Raw genomic sequence first — 25,604 nt, forward strand, 5'->3', positions numbered from 1 at the left:
CCCCACACCACCACCAGGGCTAACACACTGAACAGATTTCATATATAATTGGTCAATATTAAATTGTTAATGCATTTATTCTAAGATTGGAAGCAGGCCTAGTAGGTACTTCTGTGTTGCTTTCTTGCAAATAATCCATCGTTTATAATTATCGTTGATCTCAGATGTGACAAGGTATTTAATTTTATCAAATGGTAAGGTTTGCCAAACACATAAAAGTGAATTTGCCTCTAATTACTGGTTTTAATAATCGTAACTTCATTTACTGTTCCCTAGTGACAGAACGTTGCCAGAAACACTTTTACTATGATAAAAGAATTAAAGATATTATAGAGAAATGAGCAGAGTTCAGCGGAATCACTAAAGGCATACTGGAGTCACAGAAAGCTGCAAGTGGAATTTACATTTCTTATTTCAGCCAAAAATAATTAGTTTGATTGCAGGCAGCTTGAGCCTCAAGCAATAACAATATTTTGGTGGACATTTTAAATTTATTTCATATCCAGGAAAGGGAATTGGGAACCTTGGGTATTTGGTTATTATGATTGAAGTTTTTTGGTGCATCTTTGGGGTTCATGGGTTGAAATCTCTTCCTCAAATCCATCTGCAGGAGAGATGTACTAAGTCGTTATCCCACTAGGGGGCGCTGCACTTCTGTGAAGTTTCCTGTAAATATCTTTCAAGTATTTGGCTGTCAGAACTCAGAAGAAAATATTCACTTAATTCTCAGCGAACATTTGCAGCATTTTTGGAGAAATATCATTTTTCAGTAACAGAAAGACAGAAAATGTTTTCTGTCAGCAATATTTGAATCCAACAACTCCAAACTTTTAAAAGGCTTTTTATATTTAAAAACAACTGGATAGTTAACCATAATATTTAGAAAATAATATCCTTTTTAAGAACAAAAATGCAACACCAGCATTTAATAGTTAATTTTTCAAGCGTTGCTCCTTGAACGATGCTCAATGTTTATTCCAATTTGCAGGCTGCTGTATTCAGTCATTTGTTTCCACGTGGTCATTGTTGCCACAACAGAAGTTAAAATGGGTTCACAGTATGCAATGGTCTCAGGCTGACAGATAGTACAGGATTCAGTTAAAAAATATGGGCTGGGCGGGCGGGGGAGAGGGTCTTTGTCAATGGCTTTCTATGACCTAGGTCCTTGGGCTGGGGTTCAGCAGGTGTTTCTGTATCTGACCCCCACAAAGACTGGGCACCTCCATCTCCATCTGCTGCAGAAACTGGCTGTGGATCAGAGCATGGAGGTCCAGTTGCCAACCAATACCTTTCATTCTTACTAAACAGTAATTGCTGTCATCTGATAGGCTTCTGCTTTTTAAAAATATTTTACTGGAGTATGGTGGTGGTGGTGATGGTGTATTCACTAAGTCCTGTCCGAATCTTGCAACCCCATGGACTATACCTGCCAGGTTCCTCTGTCCTTGAGATTTCCCAGGCAAGCATACTGGAGTGGGCTGCCATTTCCTTCTCCATTACTGGAATATAGGTGATTTACAAAGTTTCAGATGTACAGCAAAGTGATTAGTTACACATTTACACATACCTACTCCTTTTTTTTTCTTTTAGATTCTTTTTCCATATGGGCCATTACATTGTATTGAGTAGCATTCCCTATGCTCGACAGCAAGTCCTTATTAGTTCTCTATCGATAAGCTTCTGTTTTAATTCATGGAGCATAACAATAAATTGCAAGTCAGTATTGGCAAATGAGCTGTTTTCCTCTTTCCAGCTAACAATGTGAGGTGGCGTTTGTTTGCATAATGATAGGTAATGCAGATATTTAAATAACAAATAAGCCCAGAGAGGCCAGATTCCTTTGTCATGTTTCACCCTGATTGTTGATAAGAGTCTTGTTATGCAAATAACGCGGATCCCCAGAGGGGGCTCTGTGCTTCGAGCTAAGGGTAGAGAAAGGTACAGTAACTCCCCTATATACAAACCTTCAAGTTGTGAACTTTCAAAGATGTGATTGTGCATCTGGTTCCAGCAAGGAGCCAGAGCCTGAGCTACGGACATCAGGGGTGCGTGACCTTGCAGCTTGCCCTCCATCTCCTGTTGCTGTTAATCTACCACCTCCCACCTCTGCCTCCTCCCGTCAGTAACTCTCCTTGCCCGTTCCCTCGATGCCAGCCCCTGGATGCCACTTGTGGTACTGTTCTTTTCAAGGTCCTGTACTGTAAGATGAAAAATGGTTTCTTAATTTTTTTTTTTGTTTTTCATGTCATATTTGTATGAAAAGTATTTTAAACCTATTACAGTACAGTGCCACATAGCCAATTGTGTTAGCCGGGTACCTGGGCTAACTCTGGTGGATTTAGGAACAAATTGGACTTACGAATTCGCTCTTGGAATAGAACTCGTTTGTATGTAGAGCACTTTGTAATGCCTGGGGAGTTTCCTCCTTTGTTTCTCTTCTCTGCACAAATTCTCTTTTCTAATAGTCCCTCAATTTCTTATGCTGGAAATAACAATGGGTGTTGTCAATGAAACTTTTGTGATGCTGACACTCATCCATGCCTGTGAACCGGAGAGATGGTCCTTTAGGACAAGAACAAAATAGCTGAATATCATTCAGTTCTGTTCCGTGGACAAGATTATTCCTTTTCTAGATGTTTCCTGGAATGGAATCTTTTTCAAGGTTTTAGACTTCGGAGCAGCCAAGCACATGCCTCATCCAACATACCCTGCTTCCTTCCAACTCTGTGAATCCCTTGGATCCATCCCACATAAAGAAAAGCCCCAGTCAATATGACACATTTAATTTTAAAAAGTTTTAGTTTAATGAATGTAACTCTTGAGTGCCAGATAGCGGCCTGGAATTTGGCTTGCTATACTATGGGAAAGCTTTCATTAAAATCCTCAAGAACTTCTCTCAACAGTTATTCTTTACCATGACTATCCACTTTTATTTTAAAAAGCAATTATAATAATAACAAAAATATTATCATCAGAAGCACAATCAGCGGTTTTATGTGGATGCTTTGTATATTCAGACTGGATATGGGTTGTGAACATCTCAGTGAAGAAGAAAAATATTAAATAATTTTGGCTTTTTTATTTTTCCCCCTTTTTTAAGAAATTGAAGTATGGTTGATATACACGGTGTTCATTTCTGTGGCACAGCAAAGTGATTCAGCTATACATACATATATATATGCATTCTTTTTTCTATTCTATTCCATTATATTATATCATAGGATAGTTGAATATAGTTCCCTGTGCTATCCAGTAGGACCTTGTAATTTTTCTATTCTATATATAAAAGTTCACCTCTGCTAGCCCAGTCTCCCACTCCATCCCTCCCCCCAACCCCCCCCCCTTGGCAACCACCAGTCTGTTCTCTATCTCCTTTAATCTGTTTCTGTTTCATAGATAGGTTCATTTGTGTCATATTTTAGATTCCAAATATAAGTGATATTATATGGTATTTGCCTTTCTCAAGAAGAAGCAACTTTGTAACCTAAAAAGGAAACTCTTGGGTGACTATGTGTTTTTTTAAGCCTTATAAAAATAGTAATCCTTGTTCTTTACACATACACAGAGTATTTTAGTATTCCTTAGGTGGAGGAAAGTCTAATGATCGATTTATCCATCTATCTACACACATACAAATATGTATTTATATTTATCTACCCAGCCAACAGGTACTGGCTATATACTAGGAGCTGTGGAGGAGACAGATGAGCTTTGGGAAAAGTCAGATCTGACTTCAGTAATAGTGCTCCCTTTCATGGATACAACACTTTAATATTTCAAGCCATTTTTACAATGAACTATTACTATTCACTCTTTCTACTTGTATTAACTCATTGTGCCCCAGCTTTCCTGTAAAAGTTCTCAAGGCTGGGATCCTTACTCTTGCTTATTTATTTTTGATTGCGTGGGGTCTTCTTTGCTGTGCTTGGCCTTTCTCTGGTTGTGGAGATCGGGAGCTACTCCCTAGTGGTGGTGCTTGGGTTTCCCATTGCGGAGGCCTCTCTTGTTTCAGGGCACAGGCTGTAGGCATGCGGGCTCAGCAGCTGTGGCACACGGGCTCAGCCGACCCGCAACATGCGGGATCTCCCCGGACCAGAGACTGAACCCGTGTTCCCTGCATTCACAGGCAGATTCTTAACCAATGGACCACCAGAGGAGTCCAGGGCTGGGATCGTTAATTCCATTTCCAAGTGTGGTCATGTGGCCAGAAGTGGCTGAGGTTGGACCACACTCCTGAAACCCCAGGTTCTCTCTCTTCTCCCCACAGACCCTGCTGCATCCTGTCCTTTATTCAGCCCAAGCAGACATCATATGCCCAGACAGCACCGCATGATCCTAAAATCAGACCCTAAAGGTATCAGGGAAGTCATAGCCATCAAAGAAATTCAACAATAAAATATCAGCATTAAATACTAACTTTATCTTCTTTGTCCCTTAGTTAGTTAGTTAGTTCCATTGTTCAGTCGTGTCTGACTCTTTGCGACCCTATGAACTGCAGCACGCCAGGCCTCCCTGTCCATCACCAACTCCCGGGGTCTACTCAAACTCATGTCCATCGAATCGGTGATGCCATCCAGCCATCTCATCCTCTGTCATCCCCTTCTAAATCATTATTTTCCTTTCCAATCTTTCAAAGTTCACAGTTTTGACATATCTGAAATTCCCTATATTTGCCCAATGTTTTTATGATTTTTTAAATATTTATTTTTATTTATTTATTTGGTTGCACTGGGTCTTAACTGTGGCATGTGGGATCTCGTTCCTCGACCAGGAGTTGAACCCGGGTTCCCTGCATTGAGGGCAAAGAGTCTTAGCCACTTGACCACCAGGGAACTTTCTTGACCCAATAAAATCATTTCTTTGCTTTGCCTGCACTCTCTTCCCAGACATGTTCTGCATAATCACAGCCTCGCCTGTCTGATATTCTCTTAAGTGTGTGTACAGCATCTGCATAATCAGCCCTCTTGACTTGATGTTTTTCTTCGTTCTCTGAGTTGTCAATCTACAGTGAATGAGCTGCACAGAGGAGATATTTTAAAAACACCCTCTCGTCACTGTCTTCTGTCACCTTTAATCTCAAAGAAAAATAAATCAAACATGAAGCTGATGCATCATCTAAACTGCCATGTAAAATCATGCCTCAGGTATTTAATAAATGCCAGTTTGGGAAACTAGAATTTATAATGTGGTAATATTAATAGCCTGGTTTTCCGATGAAGGGTTTTATATTTTCAAATGTCTCAGGTGAATATCTTAGAGGATATAAATAACATTGTAGGCTTTAGGAGAACTAAGTAGTCAGAAATACTTAAGACTAGAACTTGCTTTCAGATAAAAGCTATTCAAATATTCCCGGCACGTTTTCAAAGGCAAAGACTTTGGGATGGGTCAGGGGTCCTTTGGTTATTTTGAGGAGATGTCTGAAGGTTTCACAATTAAACTGAAGAAAATAAATCCTTAAAATTTCATCAAGCAAAACTATTTGAAAAAGAGCTTTATTTTTAGCTATGCCCATCGCCATTCTGTAGCATTTTTGCGTTGCAAGTTACCTGGGTCTATTTTCTGTAATACACCTTGCCATATCAAAGAGCAAGCATCCAATACATTGAAAGAAGTGAGCAAAATTATCTGCTAACTTCTTCCTCTTATTGTGAGTCCCTTATTTCTAGGAGAAACGATGCCTAGGGAACAGGAAAAAGAACCCCAGCATTTGTCTCTTAAATACACTGCAGCCTTCACACCTGTGTCAGCCAGCTGACCATTGAAAGGACCTGTTCATTTCAAGAGGTGAATGCATGCCAGCAGGGGAGGCCGAGCACACTCCTAGAGTTTTTGGAAAAGACAGGTGATCAAGCATGTGCCATAAACCCAAGTACTGAGGTGAGCAGCCAGCTGGTGAGAAGGTGTGCAAAGCTTCTCAGCATTGTGTCCAGAGCAAAGCCTAAGCGACATGCGTGATGAAGATTTCCCTAAGGTTAACCCACATGGACCCGTCCTGAAGGAGACTTGTCTAGGAGAGAGGGCTGGAGAATTTCCCAGATGAATGGATACACACTTCTGAGCAAACAACACGGATGTCTCTGACGTGCGGTGCTGTATTCACAAATGATTAGGACCAACCATTAGGAGGGTGTTTGTTTGTTTTTAAGGTTTTATTTGAAGTATAGTTGCTTTATAATGATGTGTTAGTTTCTGCTGCACACCAATGTGAATCAGCTGTAAGTATACATATACTCCTTCCCTCTTGAGCTTCCCTCCCACACCCTCCACCCCACCCACCCAGGTCATCACAGAGCATTAAGTTCAGCTTCCTGTGCTATATAGCAGGTTCCCACTAGCTATCTGTTTTACTCAATTTGTTCCACCCACCCCGTCCCCCACTACGTCACAGGTCCATCCCCTACGTCAGTGTCTCTATCCCTGCCTTGGAAACAGGTTCATCCATACCATTTTTCTAGATTACGAGGGTGTTTTTAAAGCTTCTTAGCAGACATCATAGACCCACTGAGTCTGTGCGTTTCCATTCACGTGCTTTAGGAAAATGGAAGTCCTTGGGATACTATGAAAAATTTCTTCCTACTTTATCCTGATGGCAATAACTTCACTGTCTCATGAAACAAACTCAGTGAGCCTCTGCTGTAGAACACCCATGTGCTAGGCAGAGGGTGACCACGACAAGCAAGCTTCCCTTCTTTCAAGCCTAAAGGAAGAGGTTATCAGTTTTCTTAAGTAAGAAACAAGCTTGATAGCAGGAGACCCAACCAAGCAGCAGGCTGAGAGCAGGGAACATTGGTAGCCATGCAACACAGAATACATGGGTAAAAGATTCTTTTTTAAACAGGTTTTTAAAAGCTAGTCAACTTCCCTGGTGGTCCACGCTTTAAGAATCCGGCTGCCAATGCAGGAGACATGGGTTCGACCCCTGGTCTGGGTGGATTCCACGTGCCACTGAGCAACTAAGCCCATGAGCTGCAACTACTGAAGTCCATGTGCCTAGAGCCTGTCCATTGCAAAAAAGAGCAGTCCCCGCTCATGGCAACTGGAGAAAGCCCACATGTAGCAACGAAGACCCAGTGCAACCAAAAGTAAACAAATAAACAGTAAAAAAAGAAAAACTGTATTAAAAAATAAAACTTGTCCACACGAAGTCATATAAAAGGGGGCAAATAGATTTAGAAAGTGGCACGATAGACCAGCACTGTGCGTACAAAAAAATAAAGATAAGTAAATATATAAAATAGTTGATCTTTCCCATGACATTTCACGGGCTTCCCTGTTAAAGAATCTGCCTGCAATGCAGGAGACATGGGAGACTCAAGTTTAATCTCTGAGTTGGGAAGATCCCCTGGAGAAGGGAATAGAAACCCACTCCAGTATTCTTGCCTGGAGAATCCTATGGACAGAGGAGCTTAGCGGGTTACAATCCATAGGGTCCCAAAGAGCTGAAGACGGCTTGAGCACACACACACACACATGACATTTCACACACACAAACTCACACACACACATACATATAGGCATTTCTCCTTTGAGCTCTGCTTCAGATACCAAAACACAGAGCCCCCTTTGGGAGAATACCTTGCAAAACAGCTGAAATAAAGTTGTGATGCTGAAAGAGAATATAACACAAGTATAGATACATGAAGGGATTACCCATTTCAACAGTGACAAAGTCCATCCTTCTCTCATGCCATCCAACAATCCTTTTGACTGTTCAGCTGCCATGGCATTCTACAGATAGCTGTGAAGTTAAAGTGAAGTCGCTCAGTCATGTCCGACTCTTTGCAACCCCATGGACTGTAGCCTACCAGGTTCCACCATCCGTGGGATTTTCCAGGCAAGAATACCAGAGTATTGTAGGCAGACGCCTTACTGTCTGAGCCATCAAGGAAGCTACAGATAGCTGTAGTGTGTTGCTATACTGATGTTTTGTTTGTTTGCTTTGTCTTGAACCCAGAAGTGACTTTCTTCCTCATCCAACTTGGTCCATAGCTGTGATCTGCAAAGACATTCAGGTGGACTCAGCAGCACATTGGGAGCCTGGTTGGAAAATGAGAAATGAGGAGCAGTGTGGGAGCTAATGGAGTCACTAAAAAGGGAAGGATATTTAGGTCCTGAGGGTGGGATTGAGGAAATACAGCTCCCATTTCAGCTCACACACAAACTAGAGTTTCTGGGAGACAAAAGCCAGCCGTTCTGGCTGTGAAATCAGTGAGACTCATCTCGTCTCCAAGACCATCAGCTTTGCTGCCACTGTCTCCCCCTCCCCCCTTTCTTGGCACTAGAGGAAGATGTGTTTGGAAGGGTTCTCAGATGTCATGATTGAGAATCTGATGGCATTTCAAAGCATGTTAATAAATAGAAAACATTGTCCAGAAGCTAGAGGGATTCTTTCTAGAAACAGATTCTCAGGACTTCCCTGATGGTCCAGTGACTAAGACTCCACTGGACCTCCTGATGCAGGGGCCTGGGTTCCATCCCTGGTCAGGGAATTAGATCCCACATGCAGCAACTAAGAATTCACATGCAGCAACCAAGGATTCTGTGTGTCAAAATTAAGACCTGGTGCAGCCAATTAAATGAATGATTTTTAAAGCACATATTTTAAAACAGAAAGAAACAGATTCCCAATGGAAGAGAAAAAGAACTTTATTAAAAGTCCAGAACAGACACACCCCAGGCAGAACTTCAAAGCACTATGTATTGCTTTGAAAGTGAAAATGCGACCTCATGGACTGTAGCCCGCCAGTCTCCTCTGTCCTTGGGATTTCCCAGACCAGAATACTGGAGTGCGTTGCCATTCCCTTCTCCAGGGGATCTTCCCAACCCAAGGATCGAAACTAGGACTCCTGCATTGCAGGCAGATTCTTTACTATCTGAGCCACCAGGGAAGCCCCAGGTATTGCTGTAAGAATGTTTTGGGTTTTTTTTTTCTGTATGAGAAGTTTAGAATAAAAATTTCAGCCAGCCCAGGATGGATTACGTACCAACACTGAGATTCAGAAAAGAGTTTGGGAATGATAAGGCCTAGGTGTCTAGAGTGTAGTAAGATATCCACCACTACAAGTTTTAAAATACCATCTAATTTTCTGCAGTACAGTTCTTGCTGCTTCTAAAAGCCAGAAAAGTGAGCAGGGTTGGAGTTGGTCTCTATGATACTCTTAAAATATGTACCATATGAATAGTGTAAATTTCATCCAAACAACCAGATGGTTGGTTTAATTTACCCATTCCAGTGTGGGGATGCTTGCAAATACCCAGATGTTTGACATCACCAACACAGATAATGCTCATGGACCCTGCAATCTGAGGATTGCTCATCACATATTTGGCCCCTGTCATCCAGATCGATGGCAATTAGTCTTTTTGTAAGATTTTTTAGCCCCTGTTAGTCATCTCGTGGGCTTCCCTGGTGGCTTAGTGGTTAAGAATCTGCCTAGCAATGCAGGAGGTGCAGGTTTGATCCCTGGGTCGGGAAGATCCCGCTGGAGAAGGAAATGGCAACCCACTCCAGTATTCTTACCTGGGAAATCCCACTGACAGAGGAGCCTGGTAAGCTACAGTCCATGGGGTCACAAAGAGTTGGACATGACTTAGCAACTGAACAGCAACAGTCACCTGGTATTTCTTTTAACTCTAGATCCACAATCACTGTAAAAATGAAAATAAAGCTTTGCCTTTTTAGTTAGTATGAAAGGTAATTCTCAGAAAAAATGATGTTAAGGTTATGCCATTAGAGAAAGGGTAAGGTTGATGGAGTGAAATACTGTGTGGCTTCAGGAAAATCAAATACTGAACATAAAATTCAAGATGCCTAGTCTGCAAGCCACAGAGTAGATTATCTACATCTAGGGGTAAAATTTCCCTGCTTTGGCTCATTTTTTTATCCTCTCTCACTTCTAACCTTTTATAAAGATGTTAACAACTAAAGTATATATTCTGAAAAGACAACAAGCAAGTATTTTTCTAATGTTGTTCTTAAACTTGTAAACAGAAAGAATATTATTTGTGAGGTATAATTCACCTAGCATTCAGCTTTCAAATTATATAAAAAATCTACCATCTTGCAGGGAATGTATTATTTTACATGAACTGAGAAACAGCTAATAGGAATATAGTAGTAAATAGTAACAGAAGTAGTAAGACATTAAAAAAAAGGCCAAGGAAATTACAATACACAATAGCCATTTGAAATGTCAAGTTAGTTTTTTCTATTATATATAGAATGGATAAACAACAAAATCCTTCTGTATAGCACAAGGAACTATATTCAATATCTTGTGATAAATCATAATGGAAAATATTAAAAAGAATATATCTATATCTAATGTATATGTATAACTGAATAACTTTGGTGTGCAGCAGAAATTAGCATAATACTGTATATCCACTATATTTCATTTAAAAAAATTTAAAACATAGTACTTTGTTTTCCAAAGCACATATCCAATGCTCTTTTCTATTTTCCTGCTGAGTTGATTGTGTATAGAAAATGTACATTTTACCCATTTTTCCCAGTATGGTTCAGCAATCATCACAAGATATTAGCATGATACAATCCAGAAATTAATTATCTTTAGATTGGTCTAGTGCATGCTAAAGTCGCTTCAGTCATGCTCAACGCTTTGCAACCCTATGGACCATAGCCCACCAGGCTCCTCTGTCCATGGGATTCTCCAGGCAAGAATAGTGGAGTGGGTTGCCATGTTCTCCTCCAGGGGATCCTCCCGACCTAGGGATTGAACTCGCATCTCTAATGTTTCCTGCTTCGGTAGGCGGGTTCTTTACCATTAGCACCACCTGGGAAGCCAGATTGGTCTAGAATCCCCTTCAACCAATGCAAATTCAAAAACAGACATAAACATTTTAAACATGCTCTGATCTTTGCCTCTGTCCCAGTGGATCACAGCAAACAAAGTTATGGGGGCACCTTAAGATATAGAAGTTTACTTGCAGATTGAAGGGTAGGGGAGCCATTTCTGCGGCAAGTGTAAGCAGACAGAGAGCAGAATAGGTCCCTATTTTCTTGTTTGGTCTTTTTAAAATACATTTTTATCATTTTTCACAAAAACCTTGGCTTTCATGCAAACTGTGTACGACTTGGGGAAAAAGTGACTTTGCCATCATGAATAGAAACAGTTGACTTTTTATGTCTTTGTGTTACTTAATAGAAGGGACTAAAAGTGAGAGAATTTAGCACTCAGGACTCATTGAGAGACCAACAATAAGTTCAAGGGATTGAAAATAACCCTAAAATGAACTGAATAATAGCCACATCTGGAATTTCACACTCAGTTAGAATGTTGCCTATGGAAATTAAATTATTCAGGCTATTTTCCCCCCTAAATTCATCAAGCTCATATTTGGTAAAGATGACAGTATGAATACAAGGAGTTGTTTGTACTTGTTCCTCAAATGCCATTAAAATACCACTAAGTTGACTTTGTTTTTAAGATATCAATGCACAAGGACAAGAAGATGATAGAGGAGAAAACAGGAATGCAACTTAGGAGGGTGTTGAACACTGAAATAGAGAGTGATGACTGAGTCACATGCCAAAGTGAGTGAAGTCGCTCAGTCATGTCCGACTCTTTGTGACCCCATGGACTGTAGCCTACCAGGCTCCTCCGTCCATGGGATTTTCCAGGCAAGAGTACTGGAGTGGGTTGCCACATGTCAGAAGGGTGTAAAATATAACACAGTACAGTGCAATTTAGTCTACAAATGTTCCCCCTCCCTCCCACTCCCAAACTGGTGGGACCGGGTGCTTCTGCAAATGAGAGATACAGGTAGGATGGTGAAAGACCCTTGATTCTCAGAGAAGAGAGCACTAAAAATTGTCTGGACATGGCCAACAGGCCCATGAGTAGATGCTCAATATTTCTAGTTATTAGAGAAATGCAAATCAAAACTAAAATGAGGCATCATCTCATAGCAGTCAGAATGGTCATCATTAAAGAGTCTATAAATAATAAATGCAGGAGAGGATATAAAGAAAAGAGAACTCTCCTACACTGTTGGTGGGGATGCAAACTGGGACAGACACTGTATATATACTCTGTATACTATGTAGCCACTGTATATACTGAAAACAGTATAGAGGTTTCTCAGAAAACTAAACATGGAGCTGCCATATGATCCAGAAATCCCATTCCTGGGCATATATTCAGACAAAACTACAATCTGAAAAAGAGGCATGCACCCCAGTGTTCATAGCAGCATTATTCACAGCAGCCAAGACATGGAAACAACCTAAATGTCCATCAAGAGATGAATGGATATAAAAGATATGGTACATATATACAAGGGAATACTACTCAGCCACAAAGAAGAATGAAATAATTTCATTTGCGGCACCATGGATGCAGCTCCAGATTATCATACTGAGTGAAGTCAGTAGGAAAGAGAAAGACAAACCCGATGTGGTATCACTTATATGTGGAATCTAGAATATGCAAATAGGAATCTGTCTATAAAACAGAAACAGACTCAGGGACATCGAGAACAGACTGGAGGTTGCTAGGGCAGGAAGGGGGTTGGGGGAGGACAGAGTGGGACACTGGGGTTAGCAGATATAAGCTTTTATGTATAGAATGGGTAAACAACAAGGTCCTAGTGTTTAGCACAGGGAACTATAGTCAGTATCCTGGGCTAAACCATCATGGAAGAGAATATTTAAAAAAGAATGTATATATAGATGTATAACCTTGATGTACAGCAGAAATAACACAGCGCTGTAAGTCAGCTAAGAAAGAAAGTGAAAGTGTAGGTTGCTCAGTCATGTCCAACTCTTTGCAACCCTATGGACTGTAGCCCACCAGGCTCCTCTGTCCATGGGATTCTCTAGGCAAGAATACTGGAGTGGGTTGTGATTTCCTTCTCCAGCGGGATCTTCCTGACCCAGGAATCAAACCCGTATCTCCCACAGGGGCAGGCAGATTCTTTACCATCTGAGTCACCAGGTAGGTGTTAAGTCAAAATACTTCAATATAAAATAAAAAATAAAATTAAGAAAAAGCTTCTTTAAGGCTTATAATCTCCAGAGATCATGTTGAAGGTCTAATTTAGTGGTTCTCAGAGTGGCCCCAGAACAACAGGAATCACTGGGGAACTGCGTAGAAGCACAAGTCCTCAGGCCCAACTCCTGACCTTGAGAAACTGTGGGCATGTGGCACATGATCGAAGTTTAGCAAGATAATTCCTACATGATAATGTTTAGGACTCTCCACTGTGGACAGTTTCTCAGTCTTGTGGAAGGTGTGGGCCTTTGAAAGAAAGAAAGAAAGAAAGAAACAGAAATGGGTGTGGGAAGGACAAAGAACTAAGATGCGGTATTTCCCTGGTGGTCCGATGGTTAAGAATCCAGCTTGCCATGCAGGGGCACGGGTTCTATCCCTGGTTGGGAAGCTAAGATCCCACATGCCCCAGGGCAACTATACCTGTGTACCACTACCAAGTTCAGGCACCACATCTAGACTCCATTTGCTGCAGTGAAAGTTCACATGATGCAGCAAAGATTCCACATGCCACAGCCAAGTCCTGATCCAGTCAGTGTTTTTTTTTAAAAGTAAATAAATAATTAAAAAAAAAACAAAGAACAGACAGATTTTGGAAAAGAGTAGTCTCAGATGTTGACTGCATCTGGTGGGATTAAAAAAAGACCTGAATATTCTTCATGCTCCTTCAGGAATTAAGGGATCCTTTTGTGGAGTGTTGGTAATAAGTAAATTACCATCAGGAAGACCACGAACAATCGAGCCCAACAGAGTGAAATTTCAACATCTGAAATAATAGCCATACAATGGAAAGTTTCCCAACCAATAAGGAAGATGAAAATAAAAAAGACCATCATCGAGAGTTAAAAAAGGGGGAAAGGGAAGAATCGAAAAGAAGATGTAAGCAACGTGAAATGTGTATCATCTTAACAGTGGACAGCAAAAAAAATCATCCTGCTGCTGCTGCTGCTGCGAAGTCTCTTCAGTCGTGTCCGACTCTGTGCGACCCCATAGACGGCAGCCCACCAGGCTCCCCCGTCCCTGGGATTCTCCAGGCAAGAGTACTGGAGTGGGTTGCCATTGCCTTCTTCAAAAAAATCATCCTAGTATCCTCCAAATTCTGGCTATCAAAATTTGTCTTAATCATGACCTCCATGTATGAAGATGTCAATGGTGTGCAGTATGAACTAGGAAAAGCAGAAATTACAGAAAATGATAAAACAGAACCTTTAAAACCACTGATGGTTAGCAACAGGGAAAGATGGGGGGAATAAACTGGGAGATTGGAATTGACATATATACACCATGACATATAAAATAGATAACTAATAAGGAACTGATGTATGGCACCAGGAGTGCTGCTCAATACTCTGTAATGATCTATATATATGTGTGTGTGTGTATATATATATAAAGTAATTTTAAAAAGGATGAATTAGATAGTTCTGTACTTACCTGGAGTGATGTTTATCATATGTTAAAATATGAACCAAACATATCAAACAGAAACAGTGATCTCATTTATGTGAGAGCAAAAACTTCATATGGAAAAAATTATCAAGAAGGGTGTATACCAGGTAGTTTAAGATTACCACTCTAGAGTAGAAGTAAAAAGGGATTTCACTGGAACACACACACACACACACCTCTGCCAAAATTTCTATAAAAACCGTATAAACCCTCTTTCAAGAGAATGTACCAAACTCATTTTATTGTCGGTCCGATTATATATTCAAATGTTTGCATATTCAATAAACTTCTTGTTAGAGAAAATGTTTCCTTTGCATTTTATGGGCAATTTATTTTATTCTCTGTTAAGCTGTAAAGAGCAAATCCTCAGTTGCATTAGCACAGAATGTGTGAATACCAAAATGTTTCTCTCCTACAACCTCCAGCCCTTAATAATTGACCCTTTCTCCCAATTGAAACTGTCAGTTCAGTGGTTCTCTCTCTAATCGCTTACTACCTCTCATGCACCAAGAAGAATTTTTAAAACTTTTTATTTTATGTTGAAGTATAGCCAGTTAACAAAGTTGTGATAGTTTGAGGGGAACAGAGAAGGGACTCAGCCATACATACACATGTACCCATTCTCCCCTGAACCCCCCTCCTATCCCAGTTGCCAAGCAGACTCTCTGTGGTATACAGTAGGTCCTTGTTGGCTATCCATTTTAAATATAGCAGTGTGTACACGTCGATCCCAAACTCCCTAATAATCTACACGTCAGTCCCAAACTCCCTAATTATCACCAGAATTTGAAACACCATTTAAATGCGTCCATCCAGTTAGTAATAACATTTTCTAAGATGCCATCAAATACAGTCTAAAAAATGTCCTATCGAGTGGATTGGCTTTAACCTTCTACTTCCTCATCCTGTGTGTCTAGAGTTATGAGCAGAAAAGTGGCATTTTGGACTCATTTTAGTGGATATCCAGGTTGAACAGGTTTTGGATTTTGACGAGGGGGGTATCTCTCTTGGCTCCATCACTTAGGTCCTCTGAGACCTTGAGGAATTCACTTCCCCTCTCTAAGCATGAATTTTCTCATCTACAAAATGACAATAACAGGAATATCTTATTCCAGAAGGCTGCCATGAGGTGATCTCCATGAGATGAAACATATAAAGCATGAAGTAGAGAACTGTATCATAATGTATCAAATGGTTGTTCACGGTAGTTTGTCATTATTCTGGGAAAAAATGGTTTTCAAATATCTACGTGCATTGAAAGCTTTCCATGTGTGTATTTGCATGAGAAAACATTCTGAGAGCACTGTAACTTTCTTGTTGTGATTTCCTTTTTTTCTTTAATATTTTTAAACCAAGTATAGTTGATCTACAATGTTGCGTTAATTTCTGTTGTACAGCAAAGCGATTCAGTTATACATACGCATTCTTCTTGTTATATTCTTTTCCATTACAGTTTATTGTAGGGTATTGAATGTAGTTTCCTGTGCTGTGCAATAGGACCTTGCTGCTTATCCATTCTCTATGTAAGAGTTTGTATCTGCTAATCCCAAACTCCCAGTCCATCCCTCTCACTCCCTGCCCCCTGCCCTGGGCAATCACAAGTCTGTTCTCTACGTCTGTGAGTCTGTTTCTATTTCGTAGATAGGTTCCTTTATGTCATATTTTCCATTCCACGTATAAGTGATATTATATGGTATTTGTCTTTCTGCATCTGACTTACTTCACTTAGCATGGTAATCTCTAGTTGTATCCATGTAGAAAGAAAAGAATTAAGAAAAGAAGAGGAAGGGGGAGGGGAGAGTGGAGAGAAAATATCTATGATTACAGAGGATGAGGAAAAAAGGCATGGTGGGGGTAGGGAGGAGAAGAAGCAACAAAAAATTATATCCGGCCCACATAATATCTGGCCCTTTAGAGAAAATGTTTGCTGACTCATGCCCTAAATCAAGTAGTTTGTGTTGGGATAACATCCTGGGGAGCAGCCCTCACTCAATCAACAAGAGCAAGTGTTTCTAACAAGAAACAATTGAAGCTCCTCTTCAACTAGTAGGCAGTCTCTTCATCCCTAAGCCAGGAGTCACTTTCATAAACCATTGCACCATAGACTGCATCTCTCCAAAGAAAGAGTGGAAAGAGGTTTGAAACCTCCCTTAAAATATCATATGGAATGAGGACTAAATCTCAGCCCTCTCTTGCCTTGTCATCTGGGTGTTCTTACTCAGTGAACAGCCTGAACTTCTGTACATGGCATCCCTGCCTGGAGAGGTCAACAGAAGAAACTCTCACATCCTAATCAAATAGTCATCCTTTGCAAGTGACTTCTTAACACCACAACGAGAACAACTGCTTCACTGCAAAACACAATTACTGATTTTCTAACTGACAAGAAAGATCTAGAGACATTTAGAGTTGCAAAACATAATTACTGATTTTCTAACTGACAAGAAAGATCTAGAGATATTTAGGGTTGTTTAAATCATTTCCCAAATGTATGACTGTAGAGTTCCCTCTTGATGCATGCCTTTGATGGATCCAGGAAATCATTTCAGATAATTCCATCTAATGGACCAAATGATACAATTAAGTTCCAGTTACTGAGTGCCCCATCCCACTTCTGCCATGAATTGATGCCAATTTGAAGTTTCAATCACTCATGAGAGACCAATAAAGAAACACCTCTTTGATAAAACAGTGCAACTGGGACGTTTTATGACTTTATGTTCAGCAACATAAATTCAACATTAATAGCTGAGCACAGAGTAGATCTATGCACATCTCCTGGGTAAATAATAGCTACATTGCATCACTTCCCACTCAGTCAGAATCTCTGTGGGGTCCTCTAGGACTTGATCTTGTAAGGACAGTTTCAGTATTTTTTTTTCCTAGATATTATGATGCCTGGAAAAAAATAGGACAAAGCCCCGAGGCTCAATATTTTACATTCTACAAACCTCTAAATCAAAGGGGATTCACACACATATGTTCCCACGAGATCAATGACAAAGAATATTTACGAAGACAGAAGAGAGAATTTGATTCAAATGTAGGGCAATTTGAAAGTTAACAGAATGCCCCATCATTCAGGAGACATCTAAAATTAGAATTTAATCTTAAAAGAATATGGCCACTAAAAGTCAAAGCTATGGTTTTTCCAATAGTCATGTATGGATGTGAGAGCTGGACTATAAAGAAAGCTGAGTGCTGAAGAATTGATGCTTTTGAACTGTGGTGTTGGAGAAGACTCTTGAGAGTCCCATGGACAGCAAGGATGTCAAACCAGTCAATCCTAAAGGAAATCAGTTCTGAATATTTATTGGAAGGACTGATGCTGAAGCTGTGAAACTCCAATACTTTGGCCACCTGATACGAAGAACTGACTCATTGGAAAAGATCCTGATGCTTGCAAAGACTGAAGGCAGGAGAAGAAGGGGATGACAGCGGATTAGATGGTTGAATGGCATCACTGACTCAATGGACATGTGTTTGAGCTCTGGGAGTTAATGATAGACAGGGAAGCCTGGCAGGCTGCAGTCTGAGTCACAAAGAAACGGACATGACTGAGAGACTTAACTGAACTGGCTAAAAGTCCAGCATGGGATGAAGATACATTTTTTTTCAGATTACAAAGATGGATAAAAATGATTGAAAGGCTATTACCAGAGAGAGGACTTTTTTCCCTAAGAATTTTAATTTTCCACTCTTGGCTCCAAGTTTTTTATGGATTTTTTGATCCAAATGTTTAATTCACTTAAGTGAATGGTAATTATAAGAAAAAATGTCTTAGGTATTCTCCTACAGATAAGACTGGCTCTTTCACCCCATTTAGTGTGGTTCAGTTATTCAAGGATTAAAAGCCTTCTGGTTAATAAAAAAGTCTTCTGGTTATTTTTGCAGAAAGAATGTCTCTGCATTCAGCAATAGTCAGCTCTGTTTGCGACCATCTGAATCAAGACCAGGTTTTAGAATTAGCCTCGGTGATGAGGGCTTCTCTAGAGTTGTGACACTTTGCTCAGATAAGCATGAGATGCTCATGTGTCTAGTTTCTTTGAATAACTATACTTTAGGCATTGTTCCATTCCTACTCCTCCTTTTTCATAAGAAGCATCTTGGTAAATATTTGAGAAAGACATGGATGAATGGATGGAAAACTCAGGCAAATTTAAACACGTTTCTTTATTGCAGGACTTTTCAGAATCATTATTTTTTTAAATTTATTTTTCATTTAAGTATAATTGAACTAAAATGTATTAATTACTGCTGTTCAGCAAAGTGATTCAGTTATACACATATATACATTCTTTTACATATTCTTTTCCACTGTGGTGTTATACATACATATATATATTCTTTTTCACATTCTTTTCCACTGTGGTGTTATACATATATTCTTTTTCATATTTTTTTCACTATGGTTTATCACAGGATATTGAATATAGTCCCCTGTGCAATACAGTAGGACACTGCGGTTTATCCATTCTCTATATAATAGCTTGCATCTGCTAATCCCAAACTTCCAATTATTCTCTCTCCCACCCCACTCTGCAACCCAGAATCTGTTCTCTATGTCTCTCCAGAATCATTAATATTTTTATTGCACCTGCTGAAACTCCAAGACAGGGATACAATGTTCATGGCCTACCAGCATTGATTGTGGAAGGCTCTGATGTGGCCAGGACAATTTTCACTCAAGTTTCCCACTAAAGTCTTGGGAGACCCGCCTGTATCTTATCCAACCCTCTTCCCATTACAGAGAAGGGAAGCTGAGGTTGAGATAAGCAAAGCAAGAACTCAGATTTTCATCTTTATTGAAGTAAGAACTTCATTTACTCAAATCAATTCTCTTTTACTTTATTTAGTATCCTGTGTGATTCTCTTCAAATATCAAAGCAGTGACTTTTCAAGAGCAAACAGCTTCACCTAAGTTTGCTGCTGCATCAAAACTACCATTCACGAGAAAGTTAGAGAGGCATGCACCATTACATTCACAGTAACACCATCCACAATAGCCAAGACATGGAAACAACATAAATGTCTGTATACAGATGAATGGCTAATATATATGGTACATATATACAATGAAATACTACTCAGCCGTAAAAAGAATGAAATGATGCCATCTGCAGCAACATGGATGGACCTACAGATGATCATACAAAGTGAAGTCAGTCAGAAAGAGAAAGACAAATACTGTATGATATCACTCATGTGTGGAATCTAAAATATGACACAAATGAAGTTATCTACAAAACAGAAACAGACAACGAGAACAGACTTGTCCTTGCCAAGGGGGAGAGCGAGCAGGAGCGAAGGATTGGGAGTCTCGGATTAGCATATTCAAACTATTGTATTTAAGAGAGATAAGCAAAAAGGTCCCACTGTATTCAATTTATATTCAGGGAACTATGTTTAATATCTTGTGATAAATCATCATGGAAAAGAACATGAAAAAGAATATATATATGTATGTATCACTGAGTTACCTTTCTGTATAGCAGAAATTAACACATTTAAATCAATTATACTTAAATAAAAAGAGAATGAAAAAAAGAAGAAAGTTAGAACCAAGCTCTCAATGATTAGGAGAACCCCCTATGAAGAAAGCCATTCCCTAGAATTGGCCCTGTTCCAGCATAATAGAACATAATTGAACAGCAAGGACCTTCTTCTTTCTTCTCATTTTTTATACTCAACTTCGCACTTGAAAATAAAACATCTGTTTCTTCCATGGTACCTGTAGGCACTCTGGCATTTATTCCAACAATAATTAATGTTCTGTTCAAGCCAAGGTCAATGTTCATCTAATTGTTTCCTTTTGCGTTGGAATAACAGACAATAATCAAGAAACTGAAAAAAAAAAAAAAAAAGATCCCCATGCAGGAGAAAAAAGTATCTTGCAAGACCTAAGAATGATAATTAGAATTTGCACACAAAGACACATTTCAGGAACTCTCTCCTGGAAGAGAATGGAAAAAACTCACAATAAAATAGAGGCTCCAACATAAAAGGTTTCTATTATGTATTATCTCTCTAATGGATGCCTGGGTTTAAAGAGCTGTAATTAATTATAGACAATGACAAACGGTCAAGAAAAGCCCATGACAGCGGTACTGGTGGTTGACAGTCTACAATGATTTGAGGACATCTTGTCACATCAAGGCTGGTTAATTTATTAGACATTCAGTCTTCCCCAGAGAAGCCTCCAAAGAGAAATTACTAGAAATATAGGATAACTTCAGGGTCTCAGAGTCAGACACAACTGAGTGACTTTCACTTTCACTTTTCAGGGAAATTCAACCCAGGGAAGGGAAATGCCAGTGCCAACTGCAAACAGTAGATTTCGCAAGTATGAGAGCTTTTCCTCTAGCAATTGCCATCTCTTCGGCTGAACTGTGGGGCTCCAGCCAGGCATGAGGTTCGTGCAAATTAATCATTTTTAAGGAATTATCTAAATTCAATTGAGAAAAATAGAATGTAATCAAATTGTGGGGGGAAAAAAAACAAGAAGCTGATGTCCCTAAATCTTGAGTGGAAAGAAACTGCTCCAAGTTCTCCAAGAGAAGCTATGCACTTATTTAGCCCAGATGCTTTGATGATGTTGAGGAGTCAGCCAGGTGTGTGATACCCACAGCACACGTGACCTGAAAATTTTCCAGACTTCATGATTGTCCGGAATTGAGGGAACATGGTGCAAAAGGATTATTCTCTATTGGTTTCTGAAGCGCAGAACAAAGATCTATGTGAGAAGACGCTACCTTCCTTTGAAAACTCAAAGAATGGCTTCCAGCAAATTTTGCTAGTTTATTTGCTAGATACACAGAGAGAGAGATAGGGAAGGTGGCCTTTGCCCTTCCTCCTCAAGCCACCCCAGAGACCAGAAGTTCTCTCTGTTTCTTGAACCCAAGCCAACTTGTACTGAAGACACGTTCAGGTTGACACCTTGGCACCATGTGAATCAGCTAGCAAAATTATGTGAAAGGTCAATTTCAACCATGTGAGCCAAATGACAACCTTCTTGGCGATGAGAGTGGGGAATTTAACTTTGGATATTTCATCCAGGTATGATGAAATATCCATATCTCATTTGGATATTTCATTCAGACTCAGAGTTGGCAGGGCTGCAGCCCCAGCAGAAGAGGAGGCTGATGAGTAAGTGATTAAGTGGGGGAGGTCTCCAGGCAGAAGCTGAGTGGCTGGGAGGGGCTCTGCAGAAATTACATTCCCCCTTATGCTCTAGAGACCCCCTTCTCCCCATCCTCGGATAAAGAAGGAAGTCAGAAACTGTGGCATTAGGCTCTCAAAAACAAACAAAAAACAAGCAGAGCTGGGAGTCATGTCTGATTGTGAGTGACCCCATGGACTGTAGCCTGCCAGGCTCCTCTGTCCATGGGATTCTCCAGGCAGGAATACTGGAGTAGGTAGCCATTTCCTCCTGCAGGGGATCTTCTTGACCCAGGGATCAAATCCACAGGGATCAAACCCACATCTCAAAGTCTCCCTGCATTGGCAGGCAGGTTCTTTACCACTAGCGTCACCTGGGAAGCCTGGTAATTGATTAGGGAGGCTAATAAGACCTTGATGAGAAGGTTGATTCAGTTCTTCCCCCCACCCCTTTTTTTTTTTGGCCATAGTCTGCGGCAGGTGAGATTTTAGTTCCATAGCCGAGGATCAAACCCTTACCCCTCGCAGTGGAAGCACAGTTTTATCCACTGGACCACCAGGGCAAGCACTGATTTAGTTCTTTCTTTTTTTCTCTCACTTTTTATTTTATATTGGAGTATAATTGATCCACAGTGCTGTGTTGGTTTCAGGTGTAAAGCAAAGGGAATCTTTTAGCTTGGCAGAACACGGCTCAAACAGAGGCTTTCTTGTATGCTATCAAATCTAGCCACAAATAGCACACACAGTGACATCTACATGAATGAAAACGCCCCATAAAAGTAAGCAATGTTTCACCCCAATCCAACATCAGGTTACCCCTGAGTTACCTGCTGAAATTACTGAGGAGAGAAGAGATAAGATTAAGGCTAGAATCTTAAAGAAATTTAGATACATAGTAAAAGTTTCATTTTACCTTAAATCACGCAGGCAGTTCCAGTGTAATTAAACATTAATTTCAATAGATTTTAACATAACAGCAAGAGGGCTCTTTATAGCCAGGAGCAGTAAAATATTTTTAAAATATTTACAAAGTCATTTGCATGTGGTCCAAATCATCCATATGTCTACAAGCCTAACTTCAAGCCAACAATTGTCCTTCATTATTTTTCAAAGTCCATAAAACTCCATAAATTTGGATTCCATTATTGAGGCAGAATCTGGGAATTACTAACTTAATTGGGGATCAACAAAACCTTTGTCTTGTCCAAGATGAAAGCCTTTGGAGAGCCAGGAAATAAAGAGGATTGTGGCTATTTAAATTAAGGTGGTAGCACTTCTTAAAATGGCATCATAGAGACTTCCTTGGTGGTTCAGTGGTTAAGAATCTGCCTTCCAACTCAGGGATCTTGGGTTCGATCCCTGGTCAGGAAACTAAAATTCCATCTGTCCCAGGGCAACTAAGGCTGCAAGCCTCAACAAGGACCCAGTGCAGCCAAAATAAAATACATGAATAATTTAAAAAATAAGTGGCATCATATTTGCATATAAATGACAATAATAATAATAATAATAACAACTACAAAAGCAAGTGGTTCTGCTCATCTTTCTTTCCAAAAGCATCCTAGATTCTTCTCCTTGGATATGTATCACGGTTAAACCTTCATTCAAGTTCAGATTTGACATCTAAAATGCACAGGCCCCTATAATTCATTCAAACAGGCCTTTTGATTCTCTTAGCCTGAATTTTATGTTCAAAACCCAGTCTCCTAGAAGAGGCAGCTCAGGGCAGTGGTGAAGATCATGGGATCTGGAACCACACAAACTGAGTGATGACTCAGTTCTGCCGGCTGTGTGACCTGAAGCTATGGCCTGGAGTCTCTGGGCCTCACTTTGTTTATCTGGCAAGTGGGGATGATGCTAATGTCTAGTTCACATTTATTGTTTGGACTAAATGAGCCACTATAAGCAATGCACTGTTACGGTGCCTTGATTCATGGGAAGCACTGCATGAAGACACATTTTTTTTGTTTTAGTTTTCATTTTTGGCTATGCAGCGGGGCATGTGGGATCTTACTTCCCCGACCGGAGATGGAACCTGCACCCCCTGCGTTGAAAACAGGGAATCTTAACCACTGGAACTTCCTGTGAAGTTACTGAAGACAGTTTTTGTTGCTATCTTGTTACATAAAAATGATGTTCATGGCCATTACTTCTGGTCCTTCTGCCAATATGATGTGTGAGCCCGAATTCTGCTTTCTGGCATTCAGACAGCAAGGTGGATAGGCCTTGTGTTCATTTCCTCTTGCTTCTGTAACCTTCCATAAACTCAGCAGCTTAAAAACCCACACATTTATTGTCTTGAAGCCCTAAAACCATGGTGCCAGCAGGGCTGTGTTGTGTGTGGACCTCTAGGGCAGAACACTTTCCAAGCCTTTTCCAGATTCTGCGGACCGGCATTCCTTGGCCCTTGTTCTCTCTTCTTCATGACCTCTGCCTTCATTGTCACATCCTTGACTCTGACCTCCCCCCTCTAATTGGGACTTCTGGGACTGTACTGCTTCTACCTGGATAAACCATGAGTCATCTCAAGATAACTGAATATCATGATTCTCAGTTGAATCAACTTGCAAAGTCCCATTTCCCAAATAAAGTAGCATATTCACAGGTTCTGAGGATAAGAACTTGACCATCTTTAGAGGAAAACATCTTGTCCCTCACAGAGACACACCTTTCTAAGGCCTTGATTTCATCCTTTTCACCAAAATGTGCTTCTCTCTCCTTCAGTCTTTCCTCCTGGCAAATAGCAAGAGCTTTTACTAAATGTATTTTTAATGACCAAAAAATGCCCATGAGTCTGATAAACTTCTCAAAGTCATGGCACCCTTGCTTAACCTTTAAAAAATACCTATTAAACAAATACAGATTTACAAAAAAGAAAAGAAAACAAAAAAGGCAAGGAGGAAGGAAGGAAGGAAGGGAGGGAGGAAAGAAGGGAGAAAGGAAACAAACAAACGTCTGCAATTAACAATAAAAGGGCTCTCAGTTTTACCCAACTTCAATTTTCTTCCTTCATGCTCATCAATAAATATAATGAAATAAACCTTTCAGCCAAATTATCAGATTTTGCAAGGAACACTGTAGAGTTGAAACAAGGGACACACCATTTCAACCAGACGTTTGAAAAGAGATAGCTGCCATTCTTAACTTGTTCTGACAAGTTATTTCATTTAGGTAAAACAATTTTCCTAAAGTTGACTTCACTGAGTCATTTAGGATTAGAAGGCAAGGCATAGCATCGACCTTGACCTGATCCGTGTCCTCCGCTATATGTGGAGGCCACTGTGCTCAGAGAACTTGGAATGACATATGTCTTCTCCTTGGCTGGAGATGGTATCCAGGTCTATTTTTGGTAGAGAATGCAGATGACCAGGAATAAAGAGAGCCGGAGGGTCTGGATCGGTGATGCAAGGAGTGAAGCATGCTGGGGAATTTTCTCAGGTGCACACTTTTTATTTGCACTATTTTTTAACTTGATACTGAACAGATTTGTTTTTAGTTTCCTTTTTAAACATTTTTAATGGAAATATAATTGATTAACAATGTTGTATTCATTTCAGGTGTCTTATTTGCATTTAAAATACTTCTCTAAACAAATATTGACTCTCCCATATTCTCTCTAGAAATATTCTCTCTAGAAATAACTAGCCCTCTTGCTCTATTGCTGACTCACTTTGGGTGAAGATGTGGCTTCCAAAAAGAGTATAACTGTCCTCTGAACCCTACCACACAGAATGACACAGCATAAAAGTCCAAGCAAACATACTTTCCACTCATCTTCAATGTTAGTAAAAAAACAGCAAGAAGTGGGGGCTTCAGGGACTTCCCTTCACCGGCTCTCCAGTGTTAAGACTCTGCACTCCCATTGCAGGGGGCAGGTTTCATCCCTGGGCCAAGAACTAAGATCCTGCATGCCACTCAGCCGAAAAATAGAAGCAGGGGCTTCAGCAAACTAGAGGCAAGTGCTGCTTGCAAAGGGGACTT

Source organism: Odocoileus virginianus, chromosome 12, assembly GCF_023699985.2.
Source record: "Odocoileus virginianus isolate 20LAN1187 ecotype Illinois chromosome 12, Ovbor_1.2, whole genome shotgun sequence".
NCBI lineage: Eukaryota > Metazoa > Chordata > Mammalia > Artiodactyla > Cervidae > Odocoileus > Odocoileus virginianus.